The sequence below is a fragment of the Macrobrachium rosenbergii genome, chromosome 7, assembly GCF_040412425.1.
Source record: "Macrobrachium rosenbergii isolate ZJJX-2024 chromosome 7, ASM4041242v1, whole genome shotgun sequence".
In the NCBI taxonomy this organism is placed as follows: Eukaryota; Metazoa; Arthropoda; class Malacostraca; order Decapoda; family Palaemonidae; genus Macrobrachium; species Macrobrachium rosenbergii.
This window is the reverse complement of record NC_089747.1, coordinates 59,125,440-59,142,817: the sequence shown is the minus strand read 5'-3', so window position 1 is coordinate 59,142,817 and position 17,378 is coordinate 59,125,440. Positions and strand designations below refer to the sequence as shown.

General features: G+C 36.8%; 1 long non-coding RNA gene across 1 annotated transcript in view; it reads left to right on the top strand.

Annotated features, from left to right (window-relative positions):
• LOC136840542 (uncharacterized) overlaps nt 1–17,099 on the top strand; it is a 467,347-nt gene extending 450,248 nt beyond the window's left edge. The window contains exon 2 of the long non-coding RNA XR_010853646.1: nt 17,012–17,099. This is a non-coding gene — a long non-coding RNA (uncharacterized lncRNA). The remainder of the gene's footprint in view (nt 1–17,011) is intronic.
• The last annotated feature ends 279 nt before the right edge of the window (nt 17,100–17,378 follow it).

The window sequence follows — 17,378 nt, the reverse complement described above, 5'->3', positions numbered from 1 at the left end:
TTAAGAGATTAAAATGTATATGTGAAGCCTAATCTAAGCATCTCTAATTAAATAATTTGGTTGAAAGTTTCTTTAAGATGATCTCCGCATAATAGGCATGCGCATGATTATAATAATAGTTTTTCGATTTCTTTTAAATACATGAAAGGATATCCTACGATATAAGATCAACTGGAGGTCAGCACCGTCAGCTCTGGCCTGATCATTTATGGGGTAAATGGGCAGACCTGTTTCATTCCCCTACTGTAAATTAAATCGATTTTCCAATTCAGAAGAAACTGGAAGCGCAGTACTGGACCAGACTCAGCTAGTGACTGCTTTCCTGCACTGTTCCTGGTCTTTGATGTAGCGATAAAGATTGAACTTTTATTTCATGAGTGATTATTGTTGAATAGGAAAATATAATACCAGGTATACATGTTTCTTTAGATCCAGAAAGAACCTGAAGGAAAAAAGTATATATTTGGGTAATTCATAATACTTAAGAACAGTAATTCTCTCTTCCCTTATTTCTTATGAAATCTATTGTAACTTATTCTATTGTCAATTTCTGTATATTTAGTAATGGCAAGTTTCAATTTTTTTTTTTTTTTACAAAATAATCCATGTTCTTATAATTACGTGAAACATTACAGGTTTTGGCATTAGAAGATAAACCCTATCCATATGGAACAAGCATTCATGGGTCAATGACTTTAAATTCAAGCTTCCAAAGAATATGGTGATTACTTCAAAGAAGTTGCAGAAGAAAATTTGAATTTCGATCATATTTAAGGAATAAAAGTTTCCGAAGAATGTTGGAGGGCCATATTGCAAGATAAAGGATGTAGAAATACATACTATGAGAGAGATCAGAAAAAAAACTGAAGAGGGATTATAGAACAGGAGAATAAAGTCAATTCCGAGGAAGAGCTCTGCATTAGCAGCAAACAATGAAGGCAAGAGAAGGTCCGAGGGCCCTTGAAACCATCTGAAAGGATAACGGAGATCACTTGGGGGCCCTTCTTCGGAAGACAAACACTGCAAATCAGCCTCCATAATGACCCCATGAATTCCGAATGAAGGTCAACACTGTCCCAAATCCTTAGCCTTCAACCTTTGTTTACGGCTTGTGTAAGGTGCCAGAGAAATCATATCTTCATTAAAGTTTTAAATTTTTTATGTGTTGGCTCTGTTCATGGCTTGGCTTATCTTTTTCAAATGGAAGGTCAATGTCAGTAAAAAAAATCCAGATATATTTTTTCTCATAAATCTTAAAAATTAAATGTCTTACCTGCTTAAATTGGCAAAGAGATGCTGATGGTCTTTTTTTTTTTTTTTTTTTTTTTTAGGTGGTTGGGGTTATCTAGACGAAGTATACTTTAACTCATTATTATCTAAAACTTTGCTTGCCATATCCACAAAATTAAATTTATATACAGCAGCCAACGTAATGCCTCTTATCTTCTTCACTCGTGTTACAAAAAAAAAAATATTGATACTTCAGGATATATTCCGTGGCAAGTAATTTGTAAGTTCAGCATTATGCCCCCTAAACAATCTACAAGGTAAGAATTTCATCTCATATATATTCACTGGCGCAACATTCAGATGTATTTTATTATAAAATAGGTGGCAGGAGAATCTTTTTTATTTCATATCTGGGTTTATTCCACAAGGCTTTCAGTGAAAAATCTATCTGATGGGAAATGTTGAATGTGCACACATCTCTGTAAAAGTGATCAAACTGTCCCAAAATTTCTCAATAGCTTTTCTGGCATTTCTGCCTTTCCATTACTTCTTCCTATCTTCTGACTCCTTCATACCTTTGCATTCCACTGTTGACTATTAACTATCAACTACTCTCATAGTAAATACAATTTATGTCTTCAATTCGTTCACCACATTTCTTAAACAACCCTGCAAGGCGTGTCTAACAATAGGACCAAAAACTTATTTTAGTTCCATTTAGAGAACTCTCAAAATTTTTCTTTCACTATTAACACTCTCGTCTAACCGTTTCATCTATTCCCACTCTCCTTTGCCTGTCCATGAAGCTCTTTCCTCGTCAGCCTTTCTATAATCTGTCCTACTTTCAACATTAAAATCCTTCTGGCGATTCATTTACAAATAAGATTGATGAATAGATGGAGAGATAAATCAAGAAAGAAATCGATTTAGCTGCAAAAATAAAGGAAATTGCTTCTCACGAAAAGATTTGCATATAATACTGAAAGCAGTGAGTTTTTTCCCCTCGGCAAAATACGACGCCAGTTTTCCCCGATTGAGGTTATTTCCACTCCATCGGAACTTCGAATTCAGTCCGAATTGTTCCACTAGCAATGCAATTTTATTTTTTCTCTTCATCTTTTGCTGTATTTTCTTGTCATGGAAAATGTAAAATTTTTGGATTTCAAATGGAATTCTTTGTTTTTATTTTTTGGCTATTAATAATTACATATTTCTGAATTTTGGTCATTCAATATCAACTATTTTAGGCTAAATCAACATTTCCTTGAAATCTTGAAACGAGTTTTAAAGTTTGGGTGTAGCCGAGAATATTTCAAGGAGAAGCAGTCTCCAAGTATTAAAATGACAGTGACACATGACGTTGCAGAGTAAATGTGAATAAGGATGATTTGTGATCTCCAAAGTTAAACCCGCAACCACCAATTTTTTTCCCCTGTGGATTAAGTGCTTAGATATGATGATGTTAATACAACAAGATTCTTAAGAATTTGTATTTTATTGGCAGGGTATGATTAGGATACGTTTGACTTTAGATGAACACTGAAAAAAATGTGGTAATTTCGGCTCCTTCAAATTGAATGTATGGCCTTTCACAAAAGCTCTCAACACTTACCATACAAGCCACTTTACACAGCACACAAACGTACGAATGCCTTCCTCACGGCACACCCATATTTCGAGTTCAAGCCAGACTGAGCTTCTAGAACTTTCAAAGCAAAATACTGTTGGGTACTTCCGTTCCCAGGGATGCATTCAAGGTGACCCTCGCTCAGGCACTCCGTGCTGAGCTTCGCAGACCATCAGGCCTTCACCTGTGCACTGCAATGCGCTGAATGCTGCAAAAATACTACATGTCGTGTACCAACTGTAACTAACAGAAACAGTGTTCGGCCACCGCCTTGTGTCGACTTCGACTCAAATCATCCTTATTCACATTTACTCCGCAACTTCATGTGTCACTGTCATTTTAATTCTTGGAGGCTGCTTCTCCTTGAAACAGCACATGTGGCTGCACCTCTGAAACATGGCAACACTCATTATCAGGATAATTACTAGTAACGTAGCCAGAACACCTGGTAACACCAACTTATGACGATGTAATAGTCCTATATAGTCAATTTCTTCCCCTTCTTTTAACACTTGTAACATTGTAATCTCAGCTGCAGTCAGTTATTCCACCACATGATGATGATGATGATGTTATGAATGTTGTAGAAAAATGCTTGCCATCGAACTCCGTGGAGACTATCTGGCATCCACCGTTATACAACTGTGTCCCTCCAAAAGTAATGGTCTAGACGAGTTCTCGCAGATATTAGTGATTCTGCAGCTTCTACAAAAGACTGCTGTGGATGTTGCATCCGAACCACCATATAGTCGTAGGGAATTGGCTTAAAACTACACTTTGTAGCTGTCACGTCATGTGTCAATTGATACTCACAACCCCCTAAAGCTATATCTCTTAATGTAAACCCCTTGTTGTCACAAACATATTCATTATGGACCAACACACATCTGTCCTTGTAATCTATAGCTGAAGATTGAAATTTACTACCCATTATGTACATAGTGTCTATTCCCACTAACATCACTATTGAGTTATTATATGTACAAGGAAAAGTTCTTATTTTATAACTGGGAAAAAGTTCCTTATCACTTGTCGGAATATCAACAATTAACACTCTGTCTGACAAAAAGTCCTTTATTATCCCGTAGTACCTATATAAATCACTACCTGTGAAAATTATGTTGGACCCCCACTCATAAGCTGCATCCATTAAAGTAGACTCTAACACCCTTATAGGAAAAATATCTTCAGAAATACGCCCTTCTGAACCCACTATTACCGGTTTTACTTGAGATTTAACCTCATTTAACAAAGATTCGGTCTCCTTTTCAATATTCAAAACCGTAGTATGAACTGTAAAGAAAGCTATCGTCAAGTCTAACCCCTTCAAAAGTAAATCGCAACACATTGTATGTATTTCTCTCAATCCTCAAAACGCTCGCATAACTTTGCGTTACTACGACTTAATTTCTCCAAAACTCTACCCTGATCAGCTACTTTAGTATACAAAACTTCAACTCGCGCTAGACTTGTAATTGCTGCTCCACCAACTGCTGCTACGACCGTTGGTGTTACCCTTATAGCTAAAACGACCGCTGCCTTTTTACGCCCCCTACTTTGACCACACAAAGCTGTGTATCATTTGGTTTCGTGTCCGGAACCCAAATAAATGTTTCTGCAATTCAATCCTGTTTTCTGTCCGCTGTATTTTTAATCTTTGAGAATAAACGTGTCAGCGGATTTGATATATTACGTTTAAGGTTTGCCTCCTCTAGTGTCCTCATTAGCGTTTCAACACTATTCTGAGAACATTCCAATTCCGTCCTGGCTGACGCAAGATCCTCAAATTCCACACTCATTAAAATTCTGTCATTTTCAACCATACTTGGTGGTTCTCTCGATTATCACACCTGAAAAAAATAAACCTTTCCCACCGCACTAACAGCCGCCACAAAGGTGAGGAGTACGTTAAATCTCCGCATCTGAAAACAGACGAAAGAAAAAAAAACCGTAAATAACTGCTTAACCCCGACGAAGAAAAAAAAATAATAAACACCCCCGAAAAGACAAACCCCAACCAAACATTAAGTTGTTCTTTTAATCTTAGATATGTGTTAATTTCATCGCTCCCGTTTCTTCATTTAAAACTATGAACCTATTTCCCTTTTTCTCTTCTATAACACGAAAGAGCCCTTCAAACTTGGGACCCAACTTGCATTTTAATTAATTTCTGACATTTATCTTCAAAAACACTTTATCACCAACTGCAACTCTTGTGCTGTCTAAAAATGTTCAAGAAACTTACTATGATGGACAGACCAAATCTCTTCTGTAGTCTGTACCCAAAAAGATTGCAGATACATCAAGTGAAAGCAGAATTCATAATTATGTTTGTAACCCTAATCTGAAGATAAAATGGGATTCAGTAGAGATCAATGGGACAGAAGATTTAGGTCCTATGATTTGTGGTGATTGCTATGACTGTGATAACATACAGAGTGGAAAGAGCCAATTAAATAAATGAATATATTGCTACAATGAATACATACAAACACACATTATCTATATATATAAATGTAGATACAAATATATATGTATATACAGGGTTTTTCAGAACAGCATAAACTAAAATTGATATGGACAAAAACAAAAGTAATTCAGAACAGGTATTTATTTAAGTATCTTCCTGAGTATTTAATATTTTGTGTGGCCTCCATCTGCCTCTACCACAGCCTGCTTTCTTGATGGGTATGATTTCAGCAAATCACAAAAAGCTGAGACTCAAACCCCATTTCCCTGACACTTTGATCACCTCTCTTCGCAGGTCATCGAGGTTTGGTATACCATCACAGTTCACTGCACATGCTTCAACACGATCCTTTAAGATACTACCAATGTTTTCACACACATTAAGGTCAGGGAGCTACCTGGAAATTCACTTGGCGAAAGAAATCGATACCACTGTTTCAAGCAGCTCCTGTGTCTGAAGAGCCTTGAAACATGGTGCCTTATCATGCAAAAATGTGACTTCTTCAACAGATAACATATTTTCAGGATCTTTGAGAAAAATACTTCACCAGTAAGCACAGTTTCTCTGAAGTATTCGCCATTCCATGACTGTCCTTTTTTTGATGATCCATTAACCATTTGGCTTTGAAACAGAAAAATTCCCAAACATTCATAACTTGGTGATACATCATCATGATATCATCCAACTTTGCAGCCCAAATGATGTCTTTTATGATTTGGCTTCCTGACTGTTTAAATGAAGAATTCATCTAATGTGGCAACATGGAGAAAGTCAGCTTCATCCCAATCTTTAAAAATGAACCACAAAACCATGCACTTCTCTCTGTTGCTGAGTGATGTTGGGCTTGCTGATAACATGAAATGGCTTTTTTTCAACTCAGGCATATACAGCACTATAGCTTCTCTTCTTTCCTCTTTTGTTTCTAGTTCAAGCACCAATTTACGTAAAGACTTTCTTGGTTTACCCACTGCCTCAGCTATGATGTCTTTTGACTCTGAGAAAGGACTTCAGGCCTTCAAGATTCTCACTCTTTTCGTGATGGCAGTCATATGGATTTTGATCCACTTTCATCTCTTTAATGTATTTAGCTATCCAGGAACTTGATGCGCCAGCATCCCTGGCCTCTCTGAAGGTTATAGTCCGGATTCGGTCAATCCATCTGATTTCCTCCAAGTCGTTAGCCTGGCATCTAACTCTGTCACTAGTCAGAAAATACAAGAAATGTAAAATGAAAAATAGCTTAATAGAAACTTAAAATAATGTAAGATTTAGTAAACTTCATAACTTTCCATTTGTTCTGTGGAAGAATTTCAAAACCTGATATGTGAGTTTGTGTGAAAGTATCCCATATGCATTGCTGTGGTATGAGTTTTTACTGCAGCACCATCTGAGCTCCATAATTCATGGAATAAAATCACTCATTTAAAAACATTTGTCTTCAAATCATCCCTCCTTGACACATCAATTTCCATCTGAGAGAGAGGAAATAAAAGACATAAACCAGATCACAGAAAATAACGATCTGAGAACTTCGTCAAACATTAACTAAATACATTTCACCACTGTCATCCATCTTGCAACCAGGGTTTATCAAAGCAGCTATCAACCGAGGTAAAGCCACACCGCCTTCATCAACATTACATAGCCAACAGGGTTTTTAAGATGTGTGGGGCTGGACAAGGGAGAAAAGGGTTCCCAGGGACTACCTCAGGTATGGTTTAGGATCTTGTGGGAGCAATTTCACGGCCTCGTCAGAACCTTAAGTTACCAAATCAAGTGTAAGAAAACCCTCTCGGAATTCTCTCCCCCAGCAACTGACCTCCGTATGCCAAAAGAGGATTTACTTCTTTCTCTTCATCATTTACACACTGCCCTTTTGTTGACGTGTGCATTTCACTTTGAGCCCTTTCCCCTGATAAGTGTTGGCACCAGACAGTGTTGGCATCCATTTCCAGAGAGTCTTTTGGAATAAGATCGTTATCCTGAAACCACTTTTTAAACCCTAGTTGAGACCAATCTGGGTCTTAGGTCAAATAAAATATATAAAGGCTTTGGTGCTCATTTGCCTACCTTCGTTCCAGGGTACAACCCATGTCCGCACTCATGGTAGGTGATTGGTATATATATCTTATATTACTTATTTCACCATGTAGGCCAGATATTACAAAGGCTTATTTATGTTATTATGACACGGACATTAAAAAAAGAATTCCTGAAAATACTAGCGGACGCCCAAAATGGGAAACCATACATTGGACCATCAGGATCCTCACGGTGTATGTCAAGTCGTAATGGGCTCTGCCTCCCTTTAGTTGTCATTAATATCCACTCTTCATCAGGCAGAAGAATGGACGTTGCTGCAAATGATGTCATGTGATATACACACACACACATATATATATATATATATATATATATATATATATATATATATATATATATATATATATATATATATATATGTATGTATAATATACATATATATCTACATATATAAGTGAATGTTTGTATGTTTGTATGTTCATGCTATATAAAAATCCGAACAGCTTGATTGATCTAGACAAAATTTGGCACGTGGCCATCATCTGACCCAACTTAGATAGTAGGGTAAGTTTCAAACCCTCCCTCCCCCCTTTGTAACCATGTGGTAAATCTTCCCCTTAGACAAAATTTGGCATGTTGCTATGATTTGACCCCCCTCTTCCCCTCCCCCATCCTCTTCCTTTGTAACTTATGTAACCGCTCGACCGATCTAGACACAATTTGGCACGTGGGCATCATTTCACCCAACTTAGATAATGGGGCAGGTTTCAAACCCGTACTTCCCTCTTCCCCTTCCCCCATCCACCTTTCCCCTTCCCTTTATAACTTATGGGGTAACTTCTTGGCCATCTAAAAAAAAAAATTTGCATGTGGCCATCATTTGACCTAACTTTGATAACAGGGTAGGTATCAAATCTATACCCCTTCCCCTTCCCTTCCCCTTCCCCTCCCCCTTTCCCCTTTCTTTTGTCTTTGTTGCCAGCCCTATGATGAAAGTCAGCTAAATAAACTCTAATAATAATAATAATTTATCAATAATAATAATAATAATTTATGTGATAAATAAACTCTAAAGGTTTATCATACCTCATTTCATGTACTTGAGGCCATGGAAATATATTATTGAAAATGCTTTTCTTCCCTGTGATTAATAATTTTGTATCAAGATTTGTGTTTAGGTTTAGTGGGTGGTGTGTTTAGGTTTGGTGAGGGTGTGTGTTTAGGTTTAGTGTGGATGTACTTAAGTTTACCAGGTGGTGTGTTTATGTTTTAGCAGGGGGTGTGTTGAGGTTTAGTGGGTTGTGCTTAGGTTTAGTCGGGGTGTTTCAGTTAGGTGGGGGTGTGTTTAGGTTTAGTGGGGGTAAATGGGACAGTCACCACAGTAATATCTGGATCAAACAGACAGTCACCAAAGTAACACCTGGATAAAAGGGGTAGTCAGAATAGTAATACCTGGATAAAAGGGACAGTCAGCACCGTAAAACCTGGAGGACAGTCACCATAGTAATACCTGGATAAAAGGGACAGTCAGTACAGCAATCCATGGATGAAAGGGAGAGACAGTACAGTAATAGCTGGATAAATGGGACAGTCATCAATGGGACAGTCACTACAGTAACACAACCTGGATAAAAGGGACAGTCAGCACAGTAATACCTGGATAAATGGGACAGCCACCACAGTAATACCTGGATAAATGTGACAGTCACCACAGTAATATCTGGATAAAATGGACAGTCACCACTGTAATACCTGGATAAAAGGGACAGTCACATAAAAGGGACAGACAAGAATAGTAATGCCTGGATAAACGGGACAGTCAACACAGTAATACCTGGGGACAGTCACCACAGTAATGTCACAACACAGTGGATAAAAGGGACAGTAAGCACAGTAATACTTGGATAAAAGGGACAGGCAGCACAGTAATATCTGAATAAATGGGCAGTCACCTCAGTAATACCTGGATAAAAGGGACAGTCACCACAGTAATGTCTGGATAAAAGAGGCAGTCAGCATAGCAATACATAGATAAATGGGACAGTCACCATAGTAATACATGGGTAAATGAGACAGTCACCACAGTAATACCTGTATAAATGGGATAGTCAGTACAGTATACCCAGATAAATGGAACAGTCGGTACAGTCATACCTGGATAAATGGGACAGTCACCACAGTAATACCTGGATAAGTGGGACAGTCACCACAGTAATACCCGGATAAATGGGACAGTCAGTGCAGTGATATTTGGATAAAGGGACAGTCTGCACAGTAGGTCGTGGATAAAAGGGACAATCAGTACAATGAGGTGCAGGAAAATTTTTCTGAGTTCTTCAGAGTTTCCTCAGCAGTGCCAGGTTGGTCAGATATATATATATATATATATATATATATATATATATATATATATATATATATATATATATATATATATATATATATATATATATATTGCTGTTCGACCTCTCCTTTAATTGTTAGGAATAAAATCAAAACCAAAAGAAGGGAAAAGAAAGACAAGGCAGCACCAAGAACTAGCTTCTTCCATGGGAGCAAGGGAGGAAAGCTAACTGTGTGTTGTTATTGTGTTCAAAACTCAACCATCTTAGTAGTTGATAGGTTACTATTAGAGACCTACCCAACAGGGAGGGTCTCACCAGGCCCTCTTTAGTTAGGGTGTCCTGTAGCCTCATTTTCCTCTGTACTATGTATCGGCGATGTTTTTTTTGTCATTTTTCAGACTGCCGCAGGCTATGAAGGGGCTGGCTGTCCGAAAACAAGCCAAGCCCCAAGCACACCGTCCCAGGTCAGAGGAAAGCCAGCCATCACGAGGGGAGGGCACACAAATGGTAGTGGCAACACAATTTTTCTTTGTTTCTTTACTTAGTGGAACACGTTGGTTGCATTACCAGACCCCAGGCATCAATTGCAAGTGTGTGCAAGCATTCTACTAAGGTAAGTCTGATAATGATAATTACTCACAGTATTTCTCTCTCACTGTATTTCTTTTCTTTTACTTTCCCCCTTCTCAGCCATTTTCTAAAGATCCTGGTGGAACCATATTTCCTGCAATATGAAGTCGAGTATACGAAGTATAGTTAGTATTGCCTAGTGAGACTGTATAAGATATTCCCCTTGCAGTAATTAAGAATTAGGGAGAGATCAATTAAAAGTAATCCTCAGGCAAGCCTTGAGGTCTGATCATACCTTTGTTTAATGTACTAGAGAACTGCTTACGAAAGCACTACTAGAACTATCAGCTGTTGTATTATAACCTAAGTAAGGGAAATATTACTGTGTCCAAAGGGGACTAGTTGGCTCATGTAAATTCCCTCATTGTAACAATTCATTTTCTTTTGTTAGACTAGGTGGGTAATCAATGGGTTTTATTCAATTCATTTGTTCCAGAATAAATTAAAATATTCAGTAACCTAGTTCCAACTGGCGACCTAATCTAATTAATCTAATTGTCTATCTTTTGGGGGTAATTTCCAGACTTAGTTGATAGGATTACATGGGTCTCCAGTATAGCAACGCTGCATTAATCAAAGTAATTAATAATTAACCTTATCCACCGAATGACTCTCGTAACAATATATAATATCTGTGTTTGTATACACTGTCCCGAACCATGGTCTAAGAAGAGAGGTCTGTCTGTTCACAATTGACCCAAAATTCGAGCAATTTCGTGCATGACGTCACGCGGCGAGGGTTGGGCTATTTACCTGTCAGTCAGTTCAAGGAAGTATAGCAGAAAGGAGGAGGTGTAAATGTGGTCGTGATTTTATATTGTGTTTTCACGTGTAATTTGGTCATTGTCGTTGTAGAACTATGCAGGATATTTGTGCACTGTATGGATGCAACTCCATTTCAGATCGAAATACTGATCTTACTTTTCATAAATTTCATAAAAATTAAGAACTATGAAAGAAATGGATTCATCTGTGCAAGAGAAAAGACAAATTTAATGCGGATTCTTCGAGGATTTGTAGCTTGAATTTTAAATCAACTGATTATGCAAGGAACCTTAAATATGAATTACTTGGACTCTCAATATCAAGATATCTTGTACAATCAAAGAATGATGCAATACCAACAATGCATATGCGTGCATCAAAGGACAGGTTTAAAATCTGGTTTCTTTTGAAGTGAAGTTGATGGTTCTGAATGAATCAGTTTATATGCTATAAATGATTATATGCCACGATTTCTCTATTTGGAATTTCTGTGGTATACAAGGAAAGAGTAGTTGTAGCGGTATTCTACTCAAGCAAAGTTGACTGTTCATAATAAGCAAGTTTATGTAGTTGAATATATTACAGTATGATAGATATTTGCCACATAACATTTACTATGCTTACTATTACCATTGACAATCAGATTTTGCAAATGATTTGTCATGATTTTCTCCGTAAATTTTGGGTGGTGTACTAGGAAAAATGAGTTGTAATGTTAATAGATTTTGGATAATTACCGAAATACTTATTTATCTACTTTCTATACAATTAAACGCCTGAACACTGCAACTGATTCCTATAAAGCTAGCAAACATCGTCAACGTGGCTTTGGAAATTTTTATGTTTTCAAACTTAAAAGATAATTGCAAGACTAGAACTTTGGGTCGGGGAATAGAAATGCCAAAATTCCCTTTGGTGAATAAATCATTGACCTGTTACCCTTTTTATAGTACATGGGCAATATTTCGAACGTTTATTTGCCCAGTAAATAACAATTTCAGTTAACCATTTGCCACCAATTATGAACTTTGGGCCAGAGAATTAAAATACCAGAATTTCCTCTGGCGAATAAATTTTTGACCTAGTCAATATTTTCATAGTACCTGGGCAATATTTCGTCTGTTTCTTTGCCCAGTAAATAATGTAACAGCAGTTGACCGTATGCCACCAATTATGAACTTTAGGTCAGGAAATTAAAATACTAAAGCTCTCTTCGGTGAGTAAATGGTTGACCTAGTTATTATTTTTTATAGTATCTGGGCAATATTTCCTTGTTCTTTGCCCAGTAAATAATATAATTGCAGTTGACCGGATGCCACCAATTACGAGATTAGGCCTAATCCTCCAGGTAATGATAAATAGTTTTCAGTTGAACGAAAGTCACCAGTTATAACTTTTTTTTTTTTTCTACTGAATATCGCTTGTAAATATTCAACATTACAGAAAATTACGTGTCTACCGGCCGGGAGAGGGTGAAATCACGAAATTTGAATTTCTACCACTATACTGTATGTTGTAATAGTTTTTGTGTGATACAGAACTATCTTTAGAATGCATATCCTGAAGCAAAATATGAAAAAATGCGCATTTAAAAATGCAAATTGTCTAAGCTAACAAAATAATTTAATGAACTAAAGGTTCTCAGAAAATTTATGAAACATGTATATAATTGCAATGTCCAACTATTTATTATTTACCATTGTTTATGTAATAATAAGCTGTATCATGAAATTTATTTTTCAAGTATAAAGATGTTTCTTAATTATATTCAGTATTCTATGAATGACAAATCTTTTATGGCCCTTCCAGTACATTTATAAAAAAATCAAACTATTCGAGTTTACTTAGCCACATTTTAAAGAAAATATTAGGTAAATCCGTCATTAAAATTAGAACCTTTTGGTTTATAAACATATCATTTTGAGTCTTTCTCTACCCACTCTCCGCGTGACGTAGGTGTAGTTCCTCCCACCTGTGTGTGTGTGTGTGTGCTTGTATATACAGCGTGTCCCGAATTACAAGTACAGATGATTTCCTTTAATAATTTACTTTAGGTTAAGAAATATTTGTCTCTATACTATCGATCATGATGAAATAAACAACAGTTCTACTAAGCCACTTTTAGAAATATGTGCCCATATTTGTTATTGTGAGATTGGGCAACTTTGAGCCCTTTCTAAATCCGACCAAAAGGAAGAGAGAATAAACAAAGGGAGGCTATCCTGGGATGAAGTCACAGACCCACCAATAAAATACGATTTTTTTTTTCCAGAAACCCTAGAAATTTCCGGAGGAAAATTCCAAACGTTTGATGTCAAAATGGATAACAAAAGCCATTAAGCCTAATGGGAAATATGGGCCATTTGTGTAGGCATATGTTTATATTTATTTCGTAAATTTAATAACCACAAAGCCCTCTTAACTTCTCGAATTCTTCACACTTTTTGGATATGCTTGTCACTACAAAGCCTGCGATCCATTTGGATCTCAGGCTTATTACAGTCACATACGCATCTGGTAAAAAGTGATCAATAGATTCTGTGCATATATTTCATGTCAGAAAGTTTTAACAGTATGTAGACTAACGTCTATACCAAAATGCTCCTACTTAACCACTCTTGTATTTGAATACATACTGTATATGTAGAGTAAAATGTTCAAAGCAAAGTACTGCGTCAACTTGCTCTGCCCAACAATCGTGTAAACACGACTCGTCCCCATACTGCAGAATGTTCCGAGTATTTTATTTCTTTTTACCTCGTCGACTTTCCATTGCTATTCATCTTAGAGCTTAAAGTCCCAGCCAAATACCACATTATTACTATTTGCCCGGTTGCATATCCTTCTTAGGGACGCAGAAACTGTTGATAGGTAAGATTTACGGCTGCCGAGACGCTCTGGAAATCTCTCAAGGGTAGAGGATTGGGGGAGTAGTTATTACTATAGTCCCCACATATACTCTGAAGCCATAATAAGGGATTTCTCCACCTTAAGGAAATAGTTTGAGGTTTGGCGGTCATTTACCACCTAGAAAATGAGTAATAACGTTTGTATTATAATTTCCTTAGTAATTATGGAATTTTTGCATACCTAGCTTCGAAATGAATGAATATATATATTTTTTTTTTTATATTATTTAGTGCTTTAAGTGGCCAACACCAAAGTAATAAAAATCAGAAAAAATTCCAATGTACACTGATATGTAGTGTATATGTGCAATTTAATCTTTACTCAAAACAGTAGCAAATAGTAATGCTGACACATAACTAAATAAGAAAATTCAGGACCATATGCCTTCTGAAAGGTTACCTTTACTTTTGCCGAGTTGACATAGCATAAGCTTGGGTCCTCTTTGACATTATACTTTCTCGCTTTCTCTTTCTCTCTCTCACACACTTACTTTCATTGAAAGAGGGGGTTGGGAAAGAGACACAAACACACACACAAACGCAAGACTTATTCTCTCCAGAGGTGTGGTACTTCAGGTGGGATCCCCAATTTATCTCTGAATAGTAAAAATGAAATATGTAATAACGATTTATACGTGGGAAAAATAATCAGTGGTTTCTTATTCAATGAGTCGTGTAGAGCAGTAATGGAAAGGGTTTCTTATAAAGATATTAGTACTCGTCCAATAATTCCAAAACGAATTAACTTAAGTTTCTTTTCATTTTGGTCATGCTTCATATATTCATATGTTTTTCTGTTTCGTGAGAGTTTGCTTAAGATAATGGACGGAATTTCATATTTTACAAACATTATTGTAGAAAAACTAAGTATTATGAACACTAAGTTAAGTATCCCTTAGTTTTACCAGACCACTGAGCTGATTAACAGCTCTCCTAGGGCTGGCCCGAAGGATTAGACTTATTTTACGTGGCTAAGAACCAATTGGTTACTTAGCAACGGGACCTACAACTTATTGTGGAATCCGAGCCACATTATAGCGAGAAATGAATTTCTATCACCAGAAATAAATTCCTCTAACTCTTCATCAGCCCGGCCGGGGAATTGAACTCCGGCCCATCGAGTGACAGTCCGTATGTATGTATGTATGTATATATATATATATATATATATATATATATATATATATATATATATATATATATATATATATATATATATATATATATATATATATATAAATCATTTACAGCAACGTTCATTGCTTCTGCCTGATGAAGAGTGGATATTATGACGACTAAAGGGGAGCCGAGAGCCTCATTACGACTCAACATACCACCTTGAGGATCCTGATGGTCCAATTTATGTGATTCCCATTTCGGCGTCCGCAAGTATTTTCAGGAATTCGTTTTTTTTTTTTTAATGTTCCGTGTCGTAATAACATAAAAGGGAGTTTGTAGTATCTGGCCTACATGGTGAAATAAGTAATATAAGATGTATATACCAAGCACCTACCATGAGCTCGGACATGGGTTGTACCCTGGACGACGGTATGCAAATGGGCACCAAAGCCCTTTATATATTTTATATTTGACCTAAGACTCAGAGTGGTCTCAACCAGGGTTTAAAAAGTGGTTTTAGGACAACGATCTCATTCCAAAAGACTCTCTGGAAATGGATACCCACATCGTCTGGTTCCAACACTTATCAGGGGAAAGGGTTCAAAGTGAAATGCACACATCAACAAAAGATAGTATGCCAATGATGAAGAGAAAGAAGTAAATCACCATTTGGCACGCGGAGGTCAGTTGGTGCGGGAGAGAATTCCGAGAGGATTTTCTTACATTTTTTTGTAACTTAACGTTCTGACGAGGCCCATAAAATTGCTCACATGAGAAAACCAACACCATTCCTGGGGTACTCCCAGGGATTCCTTTTCTCCCCTGTGCATCCCACTCACTCTTAAAAACGCCGTTAGCTATGTAATGTTGATGAAGGTGCGGGTTTACCTCGGTTGATAGCTCCTTTGACAAAGCAGACTGCTTGACAAATCATTCAACTTTAGAGTAAACTTTTATATAGCCGGTTTTCCCATTTTTACAAGGCGATAGCTTTAAAAGGGATATCATTACCATCATTCAACAACACTTTGGGGTCATTGACATCAAACTCATTTCAAAAAATCCAAACACAATCGGCTTGCTCTTCAGGTTTAAAGATGGACTTTGCTCTTTGATGTCGTCTAGTGTTGTTTATGAATATATCTGTCCCAGATGTAATCTGGGAACATATGTCAGATCTACCAGGTGGCTTCTCAGGGTCAGTGCTGACTCTCATAAAGGGTGAGTTATAGAACTGGATGTCGACTGTCCAATCCAGATCTATCCAACATAAGCACAGAACCTACAGAAATTTCAGATACTTGAGTCTTCAAATATCAAGCTACGGGTTCCCTCCTCAAACTGCCTTTATTCCATTGTTCTTGTCATGGCTCATTACTATTTGTACCTCAGATTTCTTGTATATATGTATATATATATATATATATATATATATATATATATATATATATATATATATATATATATATATATATATATATATATATATATGGAGCCTCGATGGCTCAGTCAGTTACAGCAGCAGCTTTGGACTTCGTAGAGGTCTGTGGCGCGGGTTCAAATCCACAGCCGACTGATCAGAGAGGCAGACACTTTGCTATCCGTGTAGACATCCCGGGATTATATATGTAATCAACGGATAGGTTTGCTTAAAAGCAAATGGGTGTTACAGACTAAATACACACACAAAACAAAGCCACTACAACACCTTCTAAAAACATAACAAACATCTCACACGTCTCGAACTCTTGCCCTACCCGCGCAACAACTTCTCGCTGCTGGGAAGAAAGGGCGTTGGGTCGGGTATGATACATGAAACATACGCTACCGGGGTCTAAGCGATGTCAGGCAGGGCAGCCGATCGAGACTACAGGTCTACCCCAAAGCCAAATCAAAAAAAAAAAAAAAAAAAGTCCTTCAAAAGAAGGCATCGTGCTTACCCCATACAAAAATGGGAAAAATGCACGTTAAAAGAAGAAGAAGATATATATATATATATATATATATATATATATATATATATATATATATATATATATATATATATAATATTTTCCTGTTAGTGATTCAGTCATTTGTGTTGTAAGGTTAGCAGCTTCTGCTTTTTGTACAGGTATATTTCAGTCTAATTTTCTTTCTCCACTCTGAAAATTTTCAAAATTTTGTTAATGTAATGAGTGTCTTATGATTTTATGTTATTTTTAATGTGCTCCTGTTTAACCGTATAAGTCGGTATGTGA